The following is a 7,650-nucleotide window of genomic DNA, read 5'->3' as shown; positions in this document are numbered from 1 at the left end:
GTACGAAAAGCACCGGACTTCCTGCTGGTGATGTGGATGGTCTGATGAATCCTTTCGCTAGGTTATCATCGATGTACTCCTTAAGTACCTTCAGCTCCTTTTCCGATAGCTGATATATTGGTCCGAACGGTGGACTCTTGTCTTTCTCCAAAGGTATCTCGTGATCCCATGGTTGGTGCTTAGGAAGCGCCTCGTTCTTAGGGCCTTCCTGGAATAATCGCTCGTATTTCTTGTACTCCACCGGTATACTCGTCGGTGAGGATGCCTGGGCTAGGTCATCGAGCTCGGAGGTTGCACATAACTCCTTCCGGCCCTGGGAGGGTTTCTCCCGTTGTCGCGTGTCCGTCCGTTGTTCACACGCGCACTGGCTCATCACAACTTTCTCGTTCCACCAGTCGATCTGGGGGTTGTGTTTCTTGAGCCATGGCACACCAAGGATGCACGCATGGTTGTCCATGTGCACGATGTCAAACTGAATCGTTTCCTTGTGCCCGTGTAGCATGACCATTTCCAATGGGACCGTTTCGTGGGTCACCATTCCTTCATTAGTCGAGATGGGCTCTCCATCTACGACCATTAACGGGTATGGTTCGGTTTTCAATTGCGTCTTGAAACCTTGCGTGTCTGCTACTTTCTTTGTCATAAAGTTGCCCGTCGCTCCTGAGTCAATCATTGCTCGGAGGTGTCGCTGTTGTATCTTAGCGACCACATATAGTTGCATGCTGCCCGTCGTGGCGCATAACTGGTCTGTACTAGGCCTCTTCGTGTCGCTCGCCGGTGGCCTACCGTCGAGGACTCCTAGTTTTTTGACTCGTCCGAGGAAGGATAGTATTCATCCGCTTCCAATGGTGGTCCTTGGGGAGATCGTTTCCCTCGCTCTTCTGCTTCGTCTAGCAGATGTGGGTATTTCTCGTATACCTGTTCGCTTTTGATAGGCAAGTCCCCTTCAGACTGGCTTCGCCTGAGGGCGTGAACTTGCTCTGCATCTCTGAAGTGTATCCTGGGCGAGGATCGGGGAAACAACTGATTCTGGTGTTTCTTTTTCCAGTGGAGCTTGCAGTCATCTTCGCTGCAATACTCCCAGTAGACATACGCGTGCCAGGGATGATCAGTCTCTGTTGCGTCTGTCGTTGCTAGTTCCCGCTGTCCTCTCACCCATGCACTATCTTCCCTCGGAGGCGTGGAGAACGTGTCTAGTTGCTCCATGGCTCTCCTTTCGATGCGTGGAGTGGGTCTCGCATTTTCCTGTCGGAGCATATCTCTGGCTTTCTCGTCGTACTTCTTCAGGGCTCTCCTGCGGTCCTGGTAGTAAAGTTTGACGCTTTTCATATACTTCAGTTTAGCCATATGCTCGACATCCTTCTCCAGTTCTTCCGCTTCTTGGGCTTCCAACTTAGCTACGTCTTGGGACGTGCCAAGCAGCCTGCGGGTATTCGTTAGTTGGTCGTAGTATCTCCAGAGGTCATCCTTGCAGTCGTCCACCTTGCATTTTAACGGAAGTCCCTGTAACAGGTTCCCGTAGAGGTCTTTAAGCATGGGGATTTTCCTCTGGCCATTGGGCTTGTCTCGTTCGGCCCTAATCTTCGCATGGGCGTGTTTTGCCATGCGTCTTACTACGTTCTTGCACCGTGGACTCATTGGTTCCGTAGGTGCGAGTTCATCGAAGGTCTCCTGTTCCGAGACGGTGAACGATTCCGCCTCCGACCCTTCATCTGAGCTCTCGTCTTCTGGGGTGCTTTCGCCGTTTATTCCCCAGTCCTGTTTGCTCACAAACGTTGCGTTCAACTGTCCTGTCCAGGTGGCATTGAGTTGTTTGCTGACTTTGCGTCCGCCGTTCCCTTTCTTTGGCTGTCTGCAGTCTCGGGCCATGTGGCCTGGCTTGTCGCAGTTAAAACAGAGTCGTTCCTTGAATTGTCTGTCTTTCTTAGGGTCACGGGGTCGTCCAGGTTTGAACGTGGCATCGAGTTCCATTGGGTCCGACCAACGGTTGTCTCGCGGGTGTTGATCCCATCGTCTGCCCTCGTTTCCCTGGTAGGGGTAACTTTTCTTGGGCTTGTCATAGGTCCGACGTTCCTTCTGGAATTCATATAGTCGATTGTCGATTCGGACCGTATGTTCGATTAGCGCTACCATGTCCGTTGGTTGTTGTTCCAAACGGGCAAGTTCCATACGTATATGGCTCTTCAGCCCACGTCGGTAGTGGCTGATGAGTGCGCTGGCGTCCCATCCTGTCTGATTGCCGTATCTCTGGAATTCTGTGGAGTATGTGAGGGCGCTGCCAGTCTGCTTAAGTGCAAACAGATGGTCTTCTGCGGTCTTAATCTCATCGATGTCTCCGAACATGCGTCGGATTTCCTTACAGAATCCATTCCAGCTGCCAAACATAGTCTGCGTAGTTGTCATGCTTCCATTGGTACTTTCATATTTGAAATAGTCCTTGAGGAATGGTTCGATCCATCGCAGGGCTTCCCCCCTAAGGTAGGACGCAGTCCACAGGGCATAGCTCTCCTGGGTGGGAAACTTCTCATCATTGAAGTGCTGGTACAGTTCGACCTGTAGCAAAAACACCTCAAGTTCCTTTCGGTTGCCGGAGTAAGTGTCGGGCAACTTGACGCGTAGAGTTTCCTTGAGTTCGTTGACGGTGGGTGCATCGGGCATCTCTTCATTCTCAGGCTTAGACCTCTGAGACGAAGTTGGCGTGGTGGGGGTTTTCCCCTTCGAACTGACGACAGACATGTTGCTTTGTGTGTAAGCCGGTACCTCGTAGAAGTGGTGCTCAAAGTGTAACGCTGACTTCTAAACGATAGAGGACACAGAGGTTCTCTTGCGTAAAGGTTTACTTATCAGAAGAGGCAGGGGATCAGACACAAAGGCTTCAAGTAACACGTACTAGTATATAACAAATACTGTATTGAGTTGAGCACGAAGCTCCTATCTAAGGAAATACTATCTACTTATATAGTGGCGTCGTGCCTACTGGACTCTTGGGAACTCACTCGAGTCCTTGGAGTCCTGGACTCTTAGGACTCTTCTCATCATCCTGCGAGTCCATCACGTGCCTAGTGGACTCCTGGGAACTCACTCGAGCCCTCGGAGTCCTGGACTCTTAGGACTCTTCTCATCATCCTGCGAGTCCGTCACGTGATACTTTCGGAACTACTATTCCCCGCTGCCCCTCCAGGTACCAGGGCCGGTCTCATGCGACCTCCCTCCTTCCTGTCCTGTAGTTGGCCAGCCTTCTTGTTCCGTCGTAACACTAATCCCCTGCTGTAACGCTGACTTCTAAACGATAGAAGACACAGAGGTTCTCTTGCGTAAAGGTTTACTTATCAGAGGAGGCAGGGGATCAGACACAAAGGCTTCAAGTAACACGTTACTAGTATATAACAAATACTGTATTGAGTTGAGCATGAAGCTCCTATCTAAGGAAATACTATCTACTTATATAGTGGCGTCGTGCCTAGTGGACTCCTGGGAACTCACTCGAGTCCTCGGAGTCCTGGACTCTTAGGATTCTTCTCATCATCCTGCGAGTCCGTCACGTGCCTAGTGGACTCCTGGGAACTCACTCGAGTCCTCAGTGTAATGGTGGGTGCACCAGATGTGAGAATCTAGCCACCCAAGGAAGGGATGATTTTACTAAGACAACACACTGTCTTAGGAAACAGAGCCAAAGGGTTGTAGCTTAGACTATTCCACAACGCAGCAATCAGGTGTGTGATGTAGTGAAGTGGTTCAGACAAGTTGCAACAAATGTTGAGTCTGGGAACTCAGGGGTAAGTCAGAGGTTAACACCTCACTGACTTTTCAGAAACAAGGAGTAACAAGATGAATGCTTGGAAGCTTGGAAAAGACGTGGAAGTATGTGATAGTCGATTTACTGTATTGTCTGCTTGCCCTTTCTTAAGGAAAGGGCAATCCTATTTATGCTAAAGGAGTGTAGTTCTCTCATTTTCCAAGACTTTCCATGATTACCAGGCTTGGTAACTGTAGTCGACGTAAGAGAATCCCATAGAACCATCTCTTAGGTTCGTAGCCTATAGGAAGTAAAAGGAGGTCCAAGGTCAGAGTACCCCTATAGACAAATTATGTCATAGACAAATTATGTCATAGACAAATTATGTCATAACTTAACCAATCTTGTGGGTAACTAAAGAGCGATGACATGTAATGAATCATAGAGGTTCGTAGGAGCTTTTAGAGCTATCGTTCATGCTCCTAGGCCTCTAGTTGGTAGAGATATGTCATGTGGTAGTATGAGTGATGTCATGTAATGAATCATAGATGGTTGTAGCAATCGTTGAGTAGTATTGCTCTTGTTGTTGGTGTGATAAGCCAAAATATGTATAGTGACTTGTAGGTTTGAGGAGGAGATTTCCAAGTTTGCTCTTGAGTTTGATAGCAAACTGAGTGCAACGAATGTCAGTATGACACTCGGAGTCCTGGACTCTTAGGACTCTTCTCATCATCCTGCGAGTCCGTCACATGATACTTTCAGAACTACTATTCCCCGCTGCCCCTCCAGGTACCAGGGCCGGTCTCATGCGACCTCCCTCCTTCCTGTCCTGTAGTTGGCCAGCCTTCTTGTTCCGTCGTAACACCTGCCTCCTCTGTCAAGTCAACCTTATGCAAGAAACCTCTCTGTCTTCTATCGTTTAGAAGTCAGCGTTACACTATAGCTCCATCTTGCATCAATGTAAGGCCTGGGTGTAGGCGTAGCCAGCCGTGGATCAGAGGGACAGTATGAGCCATATAGGACTCAGCTCCTATTTTCCCATATTCCTTCTCCCAAAATAGTATAGGACCCTTTCCAAGACCACCTGAGAAGCAGCCCCAGAACATCCAACCTCTAGGGATTGTTAGTAAATCCTATAGTAAATAGGAGTCTCTCACCTTCTCCGTTGTACTCTATCTACAACACACGTATCATCCCACATTTCCCCTGCTTTTCGAGTAACCCACGTATGTCATACTGACATTCGTTGCACTCAGTTTGCTATCAAACTCAAGAGCAAACTTAGAAATATCCTCCTCAAACCTACAAGTCACTATACATATTTTGGCTTGTCACACCAACAACAAGAGCAATACTACTCAACGATTGCTACAACCCTCTATGATTCATTACACGTCATTGCTCCTTAGTTACTGGGCCAATATGACCACATAGCATATCTCTACAACCCTCTATGATTCATTACATGACATCACTCCTTAGTTACTGGGCTAATACTACACATGACATATCTCTATTAGAGGCCTAGGAACATGAGCGATAGCTCCAAAAGCTTCTACAACCGTGTATGATTCATTACACGTCATCGCTCCTTAGTTACCCACAAGATTAGTTAAGTTATGACATAATCTGTCTATAGGGGTACTCTGACCTTGGACCTCCTTTCACTTCCTATAGGCTAGGAACCTAGGAGATGGTTCTATGGGATTCTCTTATGTCGACTACAGTTATCAAGCCTGGTTAGTCATGGAAAGTCTTGGAAAATGAGAGAACTACACTCCTTTAGCATAAATAGGATTGCCCTTTCCTTAAGAAAGGGCAAGCACACAATACAGTAAATCGACTATCACATACTTCCACATCTTTTCCAAGCTTCCAAGCATTGATCTTGTTACTCCTTGTTACTCCTTGTTTCTGAAAAGTCAGTGAGGTGCTAACCTCTGACTTATCCCTGAGTTCTCAGACTCAACATTTGTTACAACTTGTCTAAACCACTCCACTACATCATACACCTGATTGCTGCATTGTGGAATAGTCTAAGCTACAACCCTTTGGCTCTGTTTCCTAAGACAGTGTGTTGTCTTTGTAAAATCATCCCTTTCCTTGGGTGGCTAGATTCTCACATCTGGTGCACCCACCATTACACCTTGCTCCATTTTGTAGCAGCAAGGGACCCCTGTATAATGTAGTATATATGTAGTTAGTATAATAGCTTGGCATTCAATCTAACTAAATATAGTAATATAAAATTTGATTCTTACTGTATGATTTGAAGCCTAGAACTGGTGATTTGGTGATTTGACTATTGTATGGATGGATTTCGGCTGGATTTCGGTGTTTCCAGCTTGGCAGTAACAACCAACAACCAACAACCAATGCCCCTTTTCCAAACCAGGATACTCTGCTGACTCATCAGCTTCCTCCCTCATTGTGGCATCGGATATACCTGTTGTAAAGTGTAAGGATGCCTCCGCCCTCAGTGACAGAAGGGATCTGAGTCGGACTGGTTACGGTCACGTGGTAAGAATTAAAGGCAGGTCCTCCGCCCTCAGTTACGGAGAGGATCTGAGTCAGACTAGTTATGGTCACGTGGTAAGAGTTAAGGCGGTTAGCCAAGTCGGACCCGTTTCAGGTACTTAAGGAGATTGTCGTGAGCGCGATGACCGCTTCCATGGCAATGGAAGCATTTGCCAAGCTTCATAAGCGATTCTTTCTCAGGATCTTAGTGGGGAGGGCAGTAGAGCTTCTTCTGTTGTAAGGACACAGGGCACCCAGCTCACAGTAATAGCATATGGGAGTGCGAATCGTAGGCTAAACGAATGCTATCCTATAGGTCTACTATGAAGGATACAAAAAAGATAATGGGGAACCCGTTGCCCACAGAAGCAGAAAGTTAGAGTCAATGAGATCTTTACTACAGAAGAGCATGCTCAATATGAGTCGGGAAACGAATAGCCTCTAGAGAAGACGTCACTAGAGGTTCTACAGCAAGAATTGCCTCCTCTGCCTCATCATTGTCCCATTTTGACTATGATACTCCGTTCCTAGCTACCTGCAGAATAGGAAGAAATCAAATTGTCATGCAAGCCTTAATGGATAGTGGTGCAACAGGTGGGAATGCTGTTGACGCAAAACGAATTTGTGAAATTGAGAACATCTCTCCTATCCAACTTATAAAACCAAAGAACATCAAAGGATTTAATGGAGTTGCAGCACCTACAGTTACGCATGCTATATATCCTCGACTACAAATTGGAGATCACGTTGAAAGTCTATGCCCTCTATTCATTACTACTCTTGGGAAACATTCTATCATTCTTGGGAAAGCTTGGATGAAGCAGCATGGAGTCACACTTGATATGGTAAACGACAAGTCATCTTTACAAAGGGTCACTGCCAGCACACTATACCAACAGACACTTTAAAAGTGAAAACTGCAAGTCCCCAAGCTGAGAAGCAAATACAAGATAAAGAAGCTCCGAAGCCAGCCCTCCAACCTCATTATAAGAACAAGAACACATGCACTGTTACAATGATTAGAGCTGCACCATTCAATATGCTTCGGAAGCAGAAAGGAGCTAAGGTTTTTGCAGTATCATTTAAAGATATATTCGCTGAACAAGCAAAGGAGGAAACGAAAGAAATCGACCCAAAGCTGATCCTCCTAAAGGAGTTCCATAAATATCTCGATGTGTTCTCAAAACAGGCTGCAGACAAGCTCCCGCCTCATAGATATGCAGACCATCACATTGTGTTAGAAGGGAACTCGAAATTAGGGCGTGCACCACTCTATAACATGTCTCGAGAAGAGCTTGATCTTGTGAAGAAATACGTGGAGGACAATCTTACCAAAGGATTCATCGAAGCTAGCAAAGCACCATTTGCCTCACCTGTGTTATTTGTATGCAAACCAG

Source organism: Pseudogymnoascus destructans, assembly GCF_001641265.1.
Source record: "Pseudogymnoascus destructans isolate 20631-21 unplaced genomic scaffold scaffold_6, whole genome shotgun sequence".
Taxonomy (NCBI): Eukaryota; Fungi; Ascomycota; class Leotiomycetes; order Thelebolales; family Thelebolaceae; genus Pseudogymnoascus; species Pseudogymnoascus destructans.
Note: the sequence above shows the minus strand (reverse complement) of the source record.